This window comes from Propithecus coquereli, unplaced genomic scaffold (genome assembly GCF_000956105.1).
Source record: "Propithecus coquereli isolate 6110/MARCELLA unplaced genomic scaffold, Pcoq_1.0 Scaffold226, whole genome shotgun sequence".
Classification (NCBI taxonomy): domain Eukaryota; kingdom Metazoa; phylum Chordata; class Mammalia; order Primates; family Indriidae; genus Propithecus; species Propithecus coquereli.
The window spans coordinates 559,633-580,021 of NW_012147797.1; positions in this window are offsets into that span (position 1 = coordinate 559,633).

The window sequence follows — 20,389 nt, forward strand, 5'->3', positions numbered from 1 at the left end:
GGAATGGGTACTTTTTACTTTGAAAAATATTTTCTGATTTGCTTTTAGAGAGAATATATCTGTATCTATGTTTACATCTATCTGTTTTTCCTAGTGTTAATATTTTAAAATTTTTGTTTGATATATAGTAAAAATATTTTAGTGTGTTTTAATTGGTTATTAATGAGGCTGAGTTTCTTTTCAATAATCTTTTTTTCTGATACTTTCTAGTTCTCTGCATACTGCTCCGCTTGTTTACATTTTTCATATTGATTTTCTAAAATGTCTTGCTTAACTATGTGTTACTTTAGTAATTCTTCAGTTTATTCTCTTAGATTGTTATGGAGACAATTATTGTCTGCAAAGAAAAGCCTTTTTTCTTTTCTTTCCCAATGTGTATACCTTCTATTTCTTTTGTTGTCCTAGTACATTAACGATGAGTTCTATTATAGCATTTTTAGACCATTGAGAGTGAACATTCCTCCATTTGTTTTTGATTGAAGTGGAATGTTTTAAGTATTTACCATTAAGTATTTTTTCCATATGTATAACTGGTAGATACATTTTTAAATTAAAAAATTTTTTAACCGACATACAATGTACGTATTTATGGGGTACATAGTGATGTTTCTATACATAGAATGTGCAGTGATTAGATCAGGGTAATTAGTGTATCCATCATCTTAAACATTTATCATATTTTTATGTTGGGAACATTCAATATCCTTCTATTTGAAACTATATTATTGTTAACTATCATTATCCTATAGTGGTATAGAAGACTAGAACTTATTCCTCCTATTTAGCTGTAATTTTGTATCCTTTAACAAATCTCTCTCTCCCCCACCCCCACCTTCCCGCTACCCTTTGCATCCTCTAGTATCCCCTGTTCTATTAACACTTTTCACTTCTGTGACTACAGTCCCCAACTCCTGAGTTAGGAACCAGGCCTCACATCACTGCCTGAGCTCTGCCCTTCCTGCCATCCCCACCTCTCAGGTCTGTGGAAAAATTGTTTTCCATGAAACTTAGGAACCGGGCCTCACAGCAGGAGGTGAGCGGTGAGGGAGGGAGGCTTCATCTGTATTTACAGCTGCTCCCCATCGCTCACATCACCAGCCGAGTTCCATCTTCCCCCTCCCCCACCATAGAAAAATTGTCTTACGTGAAAGTGGTCCCTGGTGCCAAAAAGGTTGGGGACCACTGTATGAGATCAACATTTTTTAGCTTCCACATAAGAGTAAGAACATAAGGTATTTAACTTTTTGTACCTGGCTTATTTCACTTAGCATAATGTCTTCCAGTTCTACCCATGTTGCCTTGAATGATGGGATGTCAGTCTTTTTATGGTTGAATAGTATTCCATGGTGTATACATATCACATTTTCTTTATCCATTCATCTGTTGTTGGACACCTAGGTTGATTCCGCCTTGGCTATTGTGAATAGTGCTGCAGTAAACGTGGGGATGCAGATGTCTGTTTAATATACTGATTTTCTTTCCTTTGGATAAATGCCCAGTAGTGGGATTGCTGGGTCATATGGTAGTTCTATTTGTAGTTTTTTGAGTAACTTCTATACTGTTCTCCATAGCAGCTATACTAGATTACATTCCCACCAACATTCTATAAGAGTTCCCTTTTCTCTGCATTCTTGCCAGCATTTGTTATTTTTTGTCTTTTTGATAATATCTATCCTAAATGGGATAAGATGATACTTCATTGTGATTTTGATTTACATTTCCCTGTTGATTACTAATGGTGAATATTTTTGTCATATATTTATTGGTCATTTGTAATTTTTCTTGTAAGAGTTATTTGTTCAGATTATTTGACCATTTTTAAATGAGATTGTTTTTTAGTGTTGAGATGTTTGAATTTCTTGTATATTCTGGATACTAATCCCCTGTCAGATAAATAGTTTGCAAATATTTTTTCTCATTCTGCAGGCTGTTTTTTCATTCTGTTCGTTATCTCCTTTGCTATTCAGAAGCTTTTTAGTTTGATTATAATACCATTTGTTTATTTTTGCTTTTGTTGCCTTTGCTTTTGAGATCATATTTATAAAATTTTTTCCCAGACCAATGTCTTGAATGGTTTTGCCTATGTTTTCTTCTAACAGTTTTATAGTTTTGGGTCTTATATTTAGGTCTTTAGTATATTTTCAGTTGACTTTTGTAAGGGGTGAGAGGTGAGGGCCTAGTTTTATTCTTATGCATATGGATATCCAGTTTTCCCATTTATTAAAGAAGCTGTCCTTACCCCAGTGAGAGTTCTTAGTGCTTTTCCCAAAAATCAGTCAGCTGTAGATACATGGATTAATTTCTGGCTTCTCTATTCTATTCCATTGGTCTATGTGTCTATTTTTATACCAGTACCATTCTGTTTTGGTTACTATCACTTTGTAGTATATTTTGAAGTCTGGTAATATGTTGCCTATAGCTTTGTCTTTTTTTCTCAGTATTCCTTTGGCTATTTGTGGTCTTCTGTGGTTCCATATAAATTTGAAGATTTTTTTTTTCTATTTCTGTAAAGACCATCATTGGTGGTATTTTGATAGGGATTGCATTGAATGGCTTTTGGCAGTATGATTGTTTTAACAATATTAATTCTTACGATTCATAAGCAGGGATGTCTTTCCATGTGTTTGTATACTCTTTAATTTCTTTCATCAATGTTTTATAGTTTTGTAGATGTTTTTCACCTCCTTTATTAAATTTATTTCTAGATATTTTTTGTAGCTATTATAAATGGGGATAATGTCTATTAAGTTAAGGAAGTTTCTTTCTCTTTCTAAATTACTAATTATTTTTTAGCAGGAATAAAAATTGAACATTAGTAAAAGCACTTTTGGGAACATTTATTGAAAAGATTTTTATCTTTAGTCTTTTAATTTGCTGAATTATATTATGGGTTTAAAATAATATAATATTAACCATTAATTATTCAGTATTATAGGAATTGCTTCTTTTTATCTTAATTGATTTTAATTTCATAACTCTGTGAATCGAAGAAATAGACTCAGGTTATTTAAATTGTTGAAGTTCACACGGTTAATCTGTGGAGGAATTGGGATGTTCTAAGATTGAAACATCTATTTCTTCTTTGAATAAATATTTTTGGATCCTGATGTATTAATTTTGAAAATTCTCTGATTGATTTTATATGGGAGTTTTGTTTATGTTCATAGGTCAGATCATCTTATATTCTCTTTTTTTCCTTGGCCTGTTTTAGTAATGGGATAGATTTTTACTATTTCTCAAAATGTAATTGATATATTAATTTTATAATCAGAAAAGTAATTTTGATGTTATTTTTGCAAAAGGTCAGCATTAATATTTACTCTGGAAAAAGAGTCAGAGAAGTACTGGAAGCGGAGGAAACTGGAGTCAGATTGACCAGTTAGTAGATACTGCAGTGGTCCATATACTAGATGAAAAAGTCCCTGAAAACAGTGACAGTGAAAAATGAGAAGGGGTGGCAAAGAGAGCTATTCATGTAAAAGAATGAACATTAATTCATTAAACTTTTAATGAGTTCCTGCTATGTGTGGAGCAATAGTCATTCTCATTGTTCCCATGATGCTTGAAGTTTAATGGAGAGCTTGATAAAGAAATAATTACTATGAAATACAAGACCTATTTGATAATTGTGTGTAAATTATACAGCATCCTGGCAGATTTACAGAGAAGAAAATATTAGCTTTAAAAGATGTCTAGAAGCCGGGCATGGTGACTCACACCTCTAATCCCAGCACTTTGGGTGGCCAAGGTAGGAAGATTGCTTGAGGCTAGGAGTTTGAGCCCAGCCTGGGCAACATAGGGCAACCCCATCTCTACAGAAAATTAAAAAAAAATTTAGGTGATGTGGTGGTGCGTGCCTGTAGTCCTGGCTAGTCAGGAGGCTAAGGTGAGAGGATCGCTTGAGCCCAGGAGTTCAAGGCTGCAGTAGGTTATGATCATACCACTGTACCACTCTAGCCTGGGTGACAGAGTGAGACCTCATCCCTAAAAAAAAAAAAAAATAGAGATTTTCTGGGAGGGAGATTTCCAGGAAGAGACATTTCCAGCAGAGAAAATACAAAGTCTGTAAATTAGGAAAATGCAGACTAGGTGATGTTCTTAGTAACATTACTCAAAATATTTCAAATTTCTGAATTTTTTTATACAAAATGACCTTAAGATGAACTCATGTTATTTTAGAATGAAAATGATACAAGAGTCATTGTTATGTATAACAAAAGAAGAGAAAATATTGATAGAAGAAAAGATTGGAAGTATAGAAGGTCCCAATTTATGAAGCCTCCTTATAGAATATTTGAAATGTCAATTACTGTGATATACCTGGAAATTTCTGAACAGGGAGAAAAATATTAGGCTGCTGGTTATTATGAATAACAAATGCTTAGGGCTTTAATTTTTTTTTTTCATCAATAATAGAATGCCAGTCCCTAAGCAACTCTCTGGGAAATTAAGGTTAGATTCAAACTTATGTAAAGTACTGAATTTGTTGAAATTAATAGTCTCTAAAATTAAAAAAGAATTATATTGATTTGTTTAAAGCATAAAAATGCAGAAATAGAGATATTCTATTTCCACTTTCAATTCAGATCCTGCTTATGACGTTGAATGAGAAATCAGCTATGATATCATTACTTTCCTGCTTTGCAGAACTTAATGAGTTTTTAAAAGTAATTTTAGCAATTGGCAAAGCCATACAATGTTAATAGTAACCTCTGTGTATTTCCACACAATTTGTTTAGCTGCTTTTCTCTGAAACATGTAAACATTTATCCTGCTTTGCCAATACTTTAATTTCAGAGGGAGATACCTCTACAATCCCTTGGGTTGAAGTTTCTGCAGGTGATGAGGTGCATTCCCATAACCAAAGCAGACACTAGCAATTGAAGTCGTAGGTAGCTGAGCAAATTGGCAGCATTGTGCGGTGGCTCCTGTATATGTTGCTGGATCAAAGCCGATGTCAGTGGACAAAGCCCAGGAGTCGTTACTCTCTGATTATATCGAAGTTGCTGAAACAATGGCTTTATCCCTCCTGGATTTTCTAATTTTTGCTATAGGGAAACAGAGATTCTTTTATTTTTCTCTCCCTCTAGAATGATTGGAAATATTTTTATGGACATTTTATTATATATGAAAATTCAGATATTTGAAATAGAAAGTTTTTTGCACATGACTTTAAGAGAAACTTTATGGTTTCTGTGTCAGCCAAGATTATTTTTGCCCATTCTCCATTCCTCTAGTTAAGAAAAAAAGAGAAGTTATTGGATTTAAGACCATGCTTTTCCAATAGAAGCCTTATTTATTATACCTTGGTAATATACTGATTTGACTTCTCTCTTTGCTTCTCCCAAAGAGTCATTTATTAATTTAGTTAATATGTTACCGGGGAACTGTTTTATCCCAGTGGAAAGCTAAGGGCTTTTGATTTCAGGTGAAAAAGACCTTCTCTTCTACTGTTTACATTCTACTGGAGAAAAGAGACTGAAAACAAGTAAATAGACAAACATAGTAATTGCAAGGTTGTGAGTGTCCTGGAGCCTAATGTGGAGGACAGAAGGTAGGGCAAAGTGAGGAATTTAGCTAGTGTGCTCAGGAATGCCTCTGTGAGGTGGTGACATTTGACCTGGGGCTTAAAAAGAATGAGAAAAAATGCAAAGACTTGGAGGGAAAGCATGATAATCAGAAGAAAGAGCAGGCACTATTAGGAACTGCTTTTCAATGATGGCATTAAATTCTATGTAGAGTGGCAAGTTCGAGATCTTCCCCAAAATAATAGCACGTACCTGAGCCTGTATATCTGTGTTGTAGCAATGAGTAGTCCAGGAGGAGGACTGCATCAAGAATTATTTGCCATTTGGTTCATTTTCCCTTTTGAAGGTCTTGGTGCTAATGTTTCCCCAATTCACTGGATAAGATAGTGGGGAGTAAAGAAGCCCCAGTCAGAATTAGAGAGCAACCAAGACCACCTCCCAGTAGTTGGTTTGACTACCCAATGCTCTTGTCTGTCATGCACTATGCTCAAGAGAAAATAACTAATAGGGTCATGCAAATCAAGCAAAATAACCAAAGCCTTTCTTCAAACCTCTCCTATTAGCCACCTAGAACACCACAGGAAAACCTGGAAGATGATTACCTATGGTTTAGAAGTAGCATATGCTATATGGATCTTCAGTATTTAGAGCAATGAAATAATTAAAATTGTGTCTTTCATGGAAATATTCAAGTATAAATGTAGCTAAAAGGTAAAGATGCAAAAATGAGAATGCCACTGCTCTGCAGGGAGCCAACACAATGACTGCTATAAACAAATCACCATTCATTTATGGATATGTCATTGATCTACACAACAAAAATCAATGTCATTTGAATCCCTTGTCCACACTAAAAGGACATATTCTTGAGCAACAAAAATCAATGAACATTACTTTTCCTAAAAATAAATCGAACATAAAAAATACTTTATTAAAAAAATAGTCTTATTAAGAGAATTGTCTTCATAGTTCCATGTAAAATAAACCAAAGTAACCATGGATTCTACCATATTTGGGTTACAGGTTGTCGTGTTAGTCTATAGATCTGTTCATTGCATACCTTAAAATTTGCAATGAATATTTAAACAGTAGTGGTACATGAAATAGTGCATTGTTGACAGTTTTTGGTGAAAAGTCAAATTTTTTTCAAATGTGCAAAAGTAAATTTTTACCTTTTTTTTTTTTTTTTTTTTTGAGACTGAGTCTCACTGTGTTGCCCGGGCTAGAGTGCCGTGGCGTCATCCTAGCTCACAACAACCTCAAACTCCTGGGCTCAAGCGATCCTACTGCCTCAGCCTCCCGAGTAGCTGGGACTGCAGGCATGCGCCACGATGCCTGGCTAATTTTTTCTGTATATATTTTTAGTTGTCCGATTAATTTCTTTCTATTTTTTTAGTAGAGACAGGGTCTCGCTCTTGCTCAGGCTGGTTTCGAACTCCTGAGCTCAAACAATCCGCCCGCCTCAGCCTCCCGGAGAGCTAGGATTACAGGTGTGAGCCACTGTGCCCGGCCAAATTTTTACCTTTTTAAGGGAAACTCCACTTTTTAAAAATGTACATTTATTTCAAGTCTCTTTTTTCTACTCTCCTCCCTACTCTTCCCAGCTTCCAGGAATCCCTTCCTCATCCCTTCCCTTGATCTCTTTCTTTTCCTTTGGGTCCTCTGAATCTCTTTCCATTCCTTCAGTTTTATTTTCCTTTTTTTAGTGTTATCTACTATCAAATGTCCATGTTACAATATCCGGGAGAGCTGGTTAATCAGGAAAATGTTATTTCCCCTGGGCTTCCTAGCTCTATGCACTCCTTGGCTGTCTCTGCTGGAAAGGAAAGACTTTGGGATGGGCACAATGGAGTCTCTTGCATTAATCCTATGGTCTGCCCATTCATTCCATAAACTTCCCCTTCTGTCACATCAGAAAAGTAACTGTAGAGAACAAGACCAGCTTGGAGGGCAATTAGAAAGCTTTTGCCATAATCTTAGCGAGATATTTTCTTTAGATGGAAAGTATACAGACTGTTCTTGAATTTATCCAGAGTAATTTCCATTGGCTTTCTGAAAAATCTAGTAGGAAGAATCTGATAGAGTCAGGAATAAGGTTCGAAGATGGGCCCTGGCATTAACACACAGGAAGGTGTATGACGTACTTCTTAAACAGCAATTATATTAAAGAAATAGGGAAACCAGATTAATTTTCCATTTTAGTGGCATTTGGCATGGTGTACTTTGGGATTTCAGAGCAAGAAATTTATACAGAGTGGAGGTCTTTAAAAAAAAAAAAACTTTTTAACCAATTCTCTTAACCAGTGAGAGCTTTTAGCAGCTTCCTGTCCACAAGTGGACAAGAATACAGAAACTCTCTAAATAGGCCCTTGGTCATGTTATGAATTTCTTGGGCTACTCTTTTGATCCACGGTTGTGAATTTGTTTGCTCCATTTTTATTTTTTTTAGAGACAGAGTCTCACTTTTGTTGCCCGGGCTAGAGTGAGTGCTGTGGCGTCAGCCTAGCTCACAGCAACCTCCAACTCCTAGGCTCAAGTGATCCTCCTGCCTCAGCCTCCCAAGTAGCTGGGACTACAGGCATGCGCCACCATGCCCGGGTAATTTTTCTATTTTTAGTAGAGATGTGATCTCGCTCTTGCTCAGGCTGGTCTCGAACTCCTGAGCTCAAACAATCCACCCGCCTCGGCCTCCCAGAGTGCTAGGATTACAGGCGTGAGCCACCGTGCCTGGCCTGTTTGCTCCATTTTTGATATTTGTTATAGCCTTGCCTCTACTTACTGTTCTCTTGCTGGAGTTCTGTCTTCTTTCTGCCCAGCCTCTTTGAATCATTATTCTTGTGGGCTACTTATTTGATTTTTGGCATCCATGTCATTTTTGGACACTGGCTATTGATCTTCTCTAAATCTGTAGTCTGAAGAAACTGACTGGAGGGTCTGACCCAGTCTATCCATAAATCCCAAACCTAGGTTCTAGAACTTAGTAGGTACAGGACTTACTGACCACCACCACCTCTGAAACTTACATGTGTGAACTAAAATAAAATCATAAGGCTCCCCCCACACCAGCTGACTGAATGGACCCCCTCCTAGTCAAGGGGATATCCTAAAAGTAAATTGCCTGCCATGAGGATGGAGGTCAGACATGCCTCTGCATACCCCCCTCCCTTCTTGGAGATATCCTTTGTAATCCATTAACAGGCCTAAGGCCATGCAAGACAAACCTGCAGGTCCTCAACTTACACAACAAATATATCTCCTGTGGCTTGTCTCTCGTTAACATACCTCCTTAGCTTAAGACATTCCAAGCCTTTGACAAAAGCTTCATGTCTTTAACCAATTATAAATTAAAGAGTCTTTAAACCCACCTATAACCTGTAAGCCCCAGCTTCGAAATGGCCCACCTTTTCAGGCCAAGCCAATGTATGCCTTCCATGTATTGATTTATAACTTTACTTGTAACCCCTGTCTCCCTGAAATGCATAAACCAAACTATAATCCAACCACAGTCCAGTTGCTCAAGGTTTCTTGGGGGTGGCTCTGGGTCATGGTCTTTCAAATTTGCCTCATAGTAAACCTCTTATAATTACTTTACAGAGTTTAGTGTCTTTTCTGAGGACACATGGGATGGATGTTCATTAATCATTACCACCTGTTTTGCCCTTAGTTGCTGATTGTTACTTTTCTTTTAATAGCATGGTAAATATACGAAGTCTCATTTTGCCCTTTACACACAGGTATTTTCGTTCACTCCTTTCTTTCTATTTAAATCTAAGGATAAAGACAACAAATTAAAATTTGGTAGTCAGATGTTTTTTGAGAAGTCAGGACTCTGCAAAAAAAAAAATATGGCAGTCAGATGGCCGTATCTGACTAACTCAGCTACATAAATTATAAAATATGTACAATTTTATATGTTCTTTTGGAAGGCATTAAGAATTGGATATTGGAAGACACTTTTAATTTTTTCTGAAATTTTTATACCTACTCGTAAATACCAAAGTGATAATAATTACTGTAAAAATCAAGCAGTATAGAAGCATATATAAAAGTAGGTCTTATTTTAGATGTCTGCCTAACAATTCATAAGATAAATATACCATACTTTTTTTTTTGCATCCAGCAGAACTTTCTGACAGTTTTATGCCCAAACAGAAAGATGTTAGTAAGGTAATGAATGCTTATTGCAGAAAATATTTGGGAGAATTGGCATGATAATTTTTCATGTGTAATATATAAAGGAGGCCTCAGTTTATTAGGAACTACACTAAAAGACCAAGATGTTTTCTTCTGAAGTTTCAAGATCTGAAAATAATGTTTTTACTTGCATTTATTGGAGAAATAATCTTCTGTCAAGGTTGAGCTACAAGATGTTCAAAGTTGATACAAGTGCCTGTGAGGCTACTATTCTCCCGACATGATTAAGAGACACAAGAAGTTGACCAGAACTTTAGGAAAATATACCTAGAATAGCTGAAAAAACAGTTCTACAGACAGCAAGACATGCAGTGATGGGCTTTTTTTCCCAATCTATTACTACAGGGGACCTAAAACAGGTAGTGTGAATTCTAATGGATTGCGTGTACAAAAATCCTTTTGTGTTTTCTGAATAACAAAAAGGGAGTCCACTCAACCTCTCTTTTACAAAAAGAACATTTTGAGAGAGACTGTATGGTTGGCAGGCCTGTGGGAGGCTGCTGAGTCACATATGATTCACAGACCTAGCTTCAGAAATCTTTTGACTTTAGCATTACAATACAGGGTGGTCCATTTTAAAACTGCTTGTTGAAATCCACATTGGAATATGCTCTAAATGGAGCAGTAGGAACAGTGACAGAATGACTAATAATGAAAAAAAAATTAGGAGACTGCAACAATTCATTTGGAATGTTGATGTTTAATTCATGTTACTGGCTGTTGCACGATTCTTTTGTATTTCATAAAGATGATGAGTTACATGGGCATGCCATCTTACAGCAGCAATTATAAGCTAAAGTTCCATCCTCTTTTCACAAGGGCTTGTTAGATGCTTCCTATCTGTATGTAAAATGATTGAATGTGATCCATTGTCTAAGAATTTGCTTCTAATTAATTATTTCAAATATGAAAGATATAAACATCAACACAAATGAGAATTTCTGTGAGATGAACCATTATGTTTTAAAGTGTTTATTTCATATTTTATAATAATTTAAATTCCAGTAACCATCTTGTCATTTGCTTCCTGATAAGGGAAAATATAGCTAACACTGATTTTCTTTTTTTTCTTTTTGTTAGTAATAGAGAATTATCTGATATTAAACATTTAACTAGAAAAATGTTTAAAAAGGCCTTCTCAGTAACTGTACATACATGAATCATGCCTCACAGCATGTTTTTAATTTTTTCAGAGTATGATACAGAAGCTTCAATTTGATTTAACTATATAAAATGCTAACTTTTTCTCCCTAATAATTTTTTTCATTTAATTGCATAGATTTTGACCTTCTTTTCAACATATAGTGCATAAAAGGTCATAATTATATAATATCGTTATGTAAACATTAGCACATATATAATTTGAAAAATTAATTCCAATAAAAAGTTTGAAATTATGAACAAGAAATTAAAAATGATTTCTTTTTCTATATTGCTTGATGTTTATATAAACCTTTCACTAATGATTCACATTTGAAAGGGATTATTTGATAGTGCTAAAAAAGTTGTAATTTTTTGTCATTTGATAAACACAAATTCATTTTTAAACATAATTCTCATTGTTAATTTTGCTATGTTGATAGAGAAAAACAGTTTGATAAAAAAAAAAAAAATAGTTTAGGTTTTTGTTTATATTGAACAGGTCGGGAAAGGGAGCTGGCTATAATTCTTATCCAAAAAGCAATCTTCTCTTTGGAATGTTCAGTATAACCAGACCATCAGAGAGGAACACAAGGGCAATGTCTGTGCTGCTTAGGTAAAGAGGGTCAAAGAGAATCATGTTCTGTAAGGACAAAAAGGTTGAAAGCAATTAAATTGCAATATATTTTCTCAGCTGGAAAGATGTTTACCATCTCATGTTCGAAGGCTTCATTTATGTTTCTCTAGAATTTTGTACTTAATTAAAAAAAATAAAAGTGTTGGAGGTAAACTAAAACAACACTCTGTCTTCAGAAAGAGTTATTGTCTTTCTAATTTGCAAGTTAATACATTTGCATTGACAGCTTTTTGATTGTTAAATAAACTCTGCCTTGAAACAGCTGTCAGACAAATTACACTATGGGCTGTATTTAAAAGAAGTGCCACGTGAATCAAGTTGGGCCCTGGTTTTTATAGTCATACATTTGTTTGTATGTCTGAACCTACATCAGAAAAACAATGAAGGCCAGCTGAAATAGTCATATTTTCCATGCATATTGAAGGACTTAATGTCGGTTTTAGAATATTTTGTGTTTAGAAACACATCAGGGCTGAATCTACATATGACCTGCTACTTTATGTCAGATCTGTGTGCGTGTTATGAATAGTATCAGATTCAATTGCTGTGGACCTAATGCATAACACTGAGAATGTCATGTTATGTTAATGAAAGTAGTAAAATTTCTGGTTGTAAATAAAATAAATAGTACTTGTTTAATTTGATAATACTGATGAAAACTTTAAAAATTTAATGTGAGGAGAAATTATAGCATTTAAGTAATTATGTGCATATTTCCACTGAGATGTTTTAAGGAAGAAAATACCTGGGTGTTCTCAGTTAGTTACATCTTTATTTTCTAACTATAACTCTTTTTCTTGCCATGTAAAAATAAGATTTCTGTAAATGTCATTTTCTGTCTTTATATCAGTGAAGCAGACTTTGAACCCAGGGCTATGACATTTCTGTGAAATAGAAAACAGGAGACATTTGTAAGTCTCCTTGTAGTGATGAGAGGAGAGTTCAGGGACTATTATTTGGTGGTTTAACAATGAAAACCAAGCCATGTTTCAGATTACTGCATCAATTAGCATTTATTAAGATAGTTATATTATTGGCTTCTAAGGACACACCATACTGCCATGTACTAACTGGGACCTTGGGCAAGTAACTCAATCTCTCTATACCTCAGTTTACTCATCTGTAAAGTGAGCCTAATAATAGTATCTACCTCAAAATATTTTTGCAAGAATTAAAGAGTTTTTGTACATAACAAATTTAGAACAGTTCCTGGCACATAGGTGCTCGATAGATGTTATCTGTTGTTTGTTGAGCATCGAGTGTATGCTCAGAACTGTGCTAGATATTCTCAGAATATAGAAGTATTAATATAAACTATAAGCCCATCCATTCAAGGAAATTAAGTATTTTGGAGAAATCACAGTAACGTAAGATAGTACATCAATACGAGTAACATTTTGTAGGACAGACTATATATCTTACAAACTTAGAGTAAAGAAAGATTTCTAAGAGTTTGAGAACTTGGGCTGACCAGAAGAGGGAACTGAAGCACAGGCTTGAAGGATGATTTTCAGGAGCTGAAGAGGCTTAGAGAGGTGATTCCAGGTTAGTAGAAAAAGTGTTTAAAGGATGTGACAAAGATGGCATGTTTGTAAAATAGTTAAACTGGCTTGACTGGAGATACTGATCCATGTGGGGAAGCAGATCGGCTATTTAGGTCAGAATCCAAATTTAAGAAGCTTTTGAGCGTTTTGCAGTATTGAAAATATTATGAATGCTCAGCTAATAATTCAGAGAAAAAAAATGAGGGAATTTTGATCATGACATTAAATAATGTTTACATGCTTGAATTAGGCTAAAATAAATTTTGTGAACAATTTGCAATGACTGAGAAAAAAACCTAGATAAACAATGAAAGGGAAGATCTTCAATAAAATGAATGGAGATTTTGTAATGAGCAATTAGAAATTCAGCTCACTGGGTTCATAGAAACACCAGCAGCAGATTGTGTGGCCATGTGGGACACCTCGGCTGGCACCAGGCGACAGAGGGACCATGCTGGAGGTTGCAACTAACCGTGATGTGGAAGGATAAAAAACAAAGCTCTCAAGCCCTCAGGGTGCAAATCCCATGTGAGAACACTGCCCCCGCCCTCCAGCTAATCCATAAAGCTACCTTAATATCAAACCTAAAATGTTTTGTTTTCTGTTGTCTTGGAAGCTGGAAGAGCAAATTGCTGCAGCTGAGGCAGAAAATATTTACTAAAGAAACAATAAAAAAAAAAAAAACCTTGTGTAAAACAAAAATCAATCAGAGATGGTGGAAAAAGTAGATCTCATGAAGAGAAGTAGAAGAGAAATTTCATGAAAAGAAAATCTTATGAAGAAAATTAGATTAATGACCTTTGAGAACTATGAGTATACTATTTGTAAAGTGGATTAAATACGCATTAATACACACACATGTATAGCAAAAGACCAACAGAAAATGAAGGCAGAGAAACACATGTATAGCTTAAGAGTCAAATTTTAGTGATACAACCTTTTTTCCTACTCTCAAGTACTTTACCTTTCCACTCTGATTAGCATGATCACATCTTTTGCTGTATTTCTTACAGGATTACTCTAGATAAAAATGGAATACTAAAGCATTTCACAAGTTGAAACAGCTTTCTAAAAACAGAGCAGCAGTGTTATTGAAAATGGTTTAAATTGAGAATAATTTCAGGAACTAACTAACATTCCTGGCATGACACCCACCTCACAAACAATCCTATGGTTTAATATAGATAGCAAGCACTCCCTTACACACACACACACACACACACACACACACACACACACACAAAGTATTCCATTATATAGTTATCTACAAGAAATGCATATTTAGCAAAATTGCATGTCTAGGTTATCTAAATCTTTGGCTTACTTATGTTATTTTTACCCAACTACAGGAACACTGTGGGTGGTTTATTATATAACAAAAATAGGAGCAGTTTGGCATTGGTAGAATATTTATAGTAAGTGGAACACTAGACCTGAAATATGTGATCTTATTACTTCAACTTTATGAATAAGCTATTTATATATCAACTCAATTGAAACGGTCAGTTTGTTAGATCTTTTGATATTTTAATTTTTCCCCGCTCCACAGGGCATAACTATGTCTCTTATTTGCTTGGGTTAAAAATAAGATTTTTCTTAAACATAGTGGCGTAGGCAGAGAATTGCCTTAGGACAGGGCTGCAAATGGTAAAGACTTCTCATTCTCCTGCTATCCCTCCTATAAATCCCTTACTGTAACAAGCCCTCTTCCCTTATCTTTTCTCTGTGGTATAGCTGCCATTCCTCCTTTGTCTCTATGGTAATTGCTAGTGGAACATGTCGAGAGGTATGTAGGAGAAAGATGTCTGTTTTAGTATTCTCTTCATACAAATAGCAATAGGTTTACACACATTATTCTCTTTTCCGGAGGACTTATCCACATCAAATATGGGGAGAAAGGACAGTTAGTCTTGCTTACAACCTATTATAATAATTCTTAGCTATTACTTTTGCTCTGTTGTTCCAACCAGGCAATTTCTCTCTTTAGCTTAGCATTTAGAATAATTCAACAGATGCTAATAGCTATTCAGACTTGACACTTTGTACTCAGTTGTGACACTTTACAATAGGTTAAATGGGTATAATTGTAATTTTCTGAATTTGATCTTCTAATGCTGCGGTCCCCAAGCCCTGGGCCGTGAACCGGTACTGGTCTGTGGCCTATTAGGAACCAGGCCACGCAGCATTAGGTGAGTGAAGCTGCGTCTGTATTTACAGTCCCTGTCTCCCGTGACCCCCAGATGGGACCGTCTAGTTGCAGGAAAACAAGCTCAGGGCTTCTACTGATGCTGTATTATAGTTGTATAATTATTTCATTATATATTACAATGTAATAATGATAGAAATAAAGTACACAATAAATGTAATGCACTTGAATCATCCCAAAACCATACCTCCTCACTCTGGTCTGTGGAAAAATTGTCTTCCAGGAAACTGGTCCCTGGTGCCAAAAAGGTTGGGGACTGTTGCCGCAAAATGAAATGGACTGCCATCTTTTTCTTTTTTTTTGAAAATAGTTTTCCGAACTGTGCACTACTCTTTTGAAAGCCACATTACAGACAAATCCAACCTCAAAAGGAATAATATAAATTGAATAGCAGTTTTTCTTCCTCTTCAACTTAATGAAAAGTTGAATATTAATATTTTATATGTTTGCCTTTAGAATTCAGGCTATTTCTGTACAGTAAGGTAAAGTAGAAGGTATAAAAGATTATCTTAATTATTCAATAAAATATTTGCCTCAATTTTTAGAGATAGTGAATGCTTCAAATTACAGTGAATCTGTAGACAACATCAAACAGTTAGAAATCTTGTATTGCTAGTCGATTCTGTAGTGAGTTATTGTAGGGACAAAGAAGGATTACGAGATTTATATTTTTCTATGACATTTAAAAGGTTTGGAATTTTAAGGCACATACTCTGGAAATTTAATAATTCCTTTAAAATATTAAGTCCACATTTTGAAAATCTGCTACTTGTTGAAAAGTGGGTACTTTTTGCAGATGCATGGGGTCCAACAACTTATTTTTTTCTGATGAAGATTATGGGGAGAAGATAGGCACTACATAAAAATACTTGTGATCTTTTAAAAATAGTAGTACTACTGCATTTCAATTCAATACATTTTTCTACTCAATAAATTACTTAGGTGTCTACTAAATTCAAGGCACTGTAATAGAAACTTTGAGGATGCAGTGATAAATGAGAATAAAAGTGTATCCGTCTAATTGTGGAAGTGTAAGGAAAATAAGCACAAAGCACAATTAAAGCGGTCTCGAAGTTTAGTGGACAGAAGAGAATATTCTTAGTTTGGCAGGTTGTGAAAAGTGGTATTAGAATATTTGTGGAATTTATCCATTCACAAAGGAGGTGGGAGATTACTTCCAGGTAGAGGTTATGGAGCAAAGGCAGAACGTGGAAAAGGACAGTCAACATGTCTGTGGTTGGTTGAAGTAAAAAGTCTTAGAAAATAATAAGCTAAAGGGCTGAATTGCTTACCTTCTCTAAATTCTTCTCAGCTATCAAATGTGAACACTACTTTTTTTATTAGTATGTTGACTAAGAGAATGCATGTTAGATACTTTAGCATGGAAATGATACAAAATATCTCAATGCATTTAGCTATCAGCTATGTGTTAGAAAAATGCTGAGATGCTGTTATTAAACAAAGGGTTAGAGGAGGATTAAGATGAAGAAATTGATGATACAAACCTGGAGGACTGGGGAAATGGTTTTCCAACAAGAAGAAGGGACATAGTATTTGTAGTATCAGGAGAGAAAATATATTGAGTTCAATTTTGTACATATTTAAAAAGGAATGGTGGGACATCGAGATGGAATGACCAAATGGTAGTTCAAGTGGAACTGGAACTCAGTTTTAGGGATTATATATGTAAAAGTTATAGTTGAAGTCACAAGATTTTGAAGAAATACAAATAAAGAGAAATGTGGAAGGAGAGTGGCAGATAAAATCAAAGACAGATATTGATAAATGACTATGTTTGGGTTTAGGAAAATGGAAAGGAGTCAGATAAGAGTATAAAAGATAAGAGACTAGGGAATAGAGTCATAGGAGCTGCAGGAACAAGGGCTTTTAAGAGGGCAGTGGAGCAAGGAGGGTATGGGGTAGGAAAGGAAAGAGAAATAGTTCTGTTGCATACATACCTCGACTACATACTTAATCTCTTGAGCTTCTCACCATTTTCCTCTGTAAGTACCATCCATTTTTCTTACTCTTCTGAGTGTCATGCTCAAGTCCTGTCTTTGTAACATTGGATCCTCTGTTACCATCAGAAACTTAAAGCCAGGGAAACTGCTTTTCTAACAAGCAGAGTTCGGTGTGCTCCTGACATCACAAGTTTAAAAATCCGATGTATTTTCTCATGGAAACAATATACCTATTAGTCAAGTTCTATTGTATCTATGTAACCAGATACATATGGGTGCCGTGAACTTTGTTGAGCTGGCCAGAGATGGTAGTGTATATTTAATACTTACTTCTAAGAGAGTTTCAAACTATTAAACTTTCTAGAAGCAGTCTGTTTTGTTTCATGGTGACTGTAGGAATTTGTTCTCTTAAAAAAAAATATGTATATAGTTTCAAATGATTCAAAGTAGGATATGTGTTCTTAGGCTGCTTTCTTCATTTAGTCTCTACAGCATATTCTTTTTATAAGGTTATTAGGCTAAAAATTCAAAAAATGATGAGAAAGATTTGAAATGTGATAATAAAGTAATTTCATATTTTCTTATAAATATTGTGGTAGGATTTTGGTTCCGTAGAAAATGGGTTTAGAAAACAGGCATTGTTTATGAATATAATAACATTTTAACAAATATTTTATTAATAGTATTTCTTCTTATTTACAATGAGTAGAGATCCTGAAATTGTCAGGACCTTCAATTGAATTTTCCTTGTCCTCATTTCCTACCCGCTGGTGTCTGCCCCACAGTCATCTGGATGCCTTTTCCCCCTGACTCTGCCCTCTCAAGCCTGGCATTGGTAAGAATTCACACAGCCATGCCGATTACTACTCATGGGAACTGATGGCTTCCGGTGTAGTGCAAGTCCTTCAATACTCTCCAGCCATTCTTATTAAACCTCCAACTTGCTTTTCAACTATCTACCTTAATACCTACTATTGCTTATCTCTGAACAGAAGACTTGTAGAAAATGGAGACCAATAAGAGAAACCGTCTCAACTTTTTGCTGTAGTTGTTATAGTTATTTCCATTTACCTCAAATATTGTACATTTTTCCTCCAGTCTCCATAGGAGAAGTATTCTCATCTAGCCATGGATTAGGTTTCTCCTTGGTTCTGCTTATTTCTTAATTCATCCCCACCTCCACCCTCTCATACTTGGGATACAGGGGTGAACAAGAAAAAGCCTAATGAATCTAGAGTCTTTTAAAAGACTGCAGGGGAGAAAAGATTTCTTTCCTTACCTATTTTATTGCAAGGTACATGGCTGAGACACAAGAGCCTTCAGAAAATGAAGACCCAAAGGCCCAGGGAAAACTATATATTTTAATGGAGAGTTTTGCAGAAGTGTGATTAGAGGATAAATGGGTATGATCTAATGGTTATAAAACAAGGGGGAACGTAGCAAGGCCTGTTTGTTCAGATTCTTCCTGGTGTCCTGCGTGAGATTTCTTCCCTTTGGGGACAGGACAGGACACCTGTCACTGAGGGTCCTCAGGGGAGAAGGAAGGGAGAAAGAGAGTGACCTTCCTAGGTTTCATGGCCTGCTTCAGGGGAGAACAGTGGGAGAAGGTCAGAGAGACCTTCCTGCTTTTGCTGTTTTTTTTAATGCCAAAGTGCCCTATTTTGGGGTAGCATTTCCTGTACCCCATTACTGTCAATAAATTATATATTCTCTCCTGAATCTTTGATGTTTCCTTCTCTACTTGCCTTCCTCCTTTCACATAGGAACATACTCATATTTATTCTATTAAAAAACATAAAAGAGCACCAACTCATTCTTGATCGCTTTCCAGTTTTCATGGTTTCTTTCATTTTCCTCATATATAAGGTAGATAATTTTCTCTCATCTTATTTGATAACTCTATAGTTCCTTCCTCTTTTTGGAAACTTTCCGTAGGCTTTTGTGATATCATTATTCTTGGATTCCCTTTTTTGGCCACTACTCACATTCCTTTGTCCATTCTTTAAATGCTATTTTCCAGAGTTCTAACTACTGTTTATTTCCTTCCTCCCTCTGTACACACACTTTTGGGAGTCATTCATCGATTTCCCTATGTCTTTTATATGCATTGTCACTACCAAATCTTTAAATTCTGTGGAGACTTCTCTTCTGAGAACTCTTAACCAGTGTACATTCAATTGCCTATTGTATACTTGAGTCTCCCCCAAACACCTCTAATTGAATCAATAAAAACAAACCCATCAATGTCCCTCTAAACTGTTCTTCCTCCTGTACTTTCTATATAAAATGTCGTATCATTGTCTAACTGCGAAAATTCCCTGAATCATCTCAAATTCTTTCCCCAGTCACTTTCTATATGTGACAGTCTATGAAGTCTTATTCATACTGCACAATTTCTGTTGCTCTAGTTGCTTCTACTTGGGCTTCCCATCCTTTTCCTTTACCCCCTTTCACCACCACTGAGTTAGTTTGTGTTCTCATTATCTCTTAACTTGACCTTCTCTTCATTTTCTGTTCTCTTTCTAAGCCACTATCCACTTGGTGTTAGGGAAGTTATAATATTTTATCATGTTCTTATATACTTACTTGATCTTATCACTCTTTGACTTCACATTTCCTAGTATCTCTCCATTATTTTGAAAATACAATCTAAATGCTTCAGAATGGTATTTAAGACCTTTGGTTTGGCCCATCTATCTGGCTGAATTTCTTCCTTACCATTTCTACCCTCATTCCATACAATTTGCTGAACCAAGCTTGGACTCCAGCCATTCTCACTTCTTAGAATTGCTGACTATGCCATGTTTTACATTGCCTCTACCTTCATTGTTACTGCCTCCTTTTCTCAATTTTGTCAAGTTCACTTGTCTTTCAAATGTCACTTCAAGCAGCTACTGCTCCAGAAAGCCTTCTCTATTAACCTCCCTGCATCACTACTTAATAAGCATTAAGTGACTCTCTCCTAGTTCCTGAAACATACCCCACCATATTCTTATTGTTCCCCTCTTCCTGCCAGACCTAGTTTTAACCCCAACCTGCATCTCCATCTTGTAGAATCTTTTCCAGCACTACTAATACTTGTTGAATGGGTTAAGAAAGAACAAATTTTTTCTCAGTAAAGTGCTATATTAGTTTCTTATTAAATGAAAAGTCCACATCCTCTGTAATTGCCCCCAAAT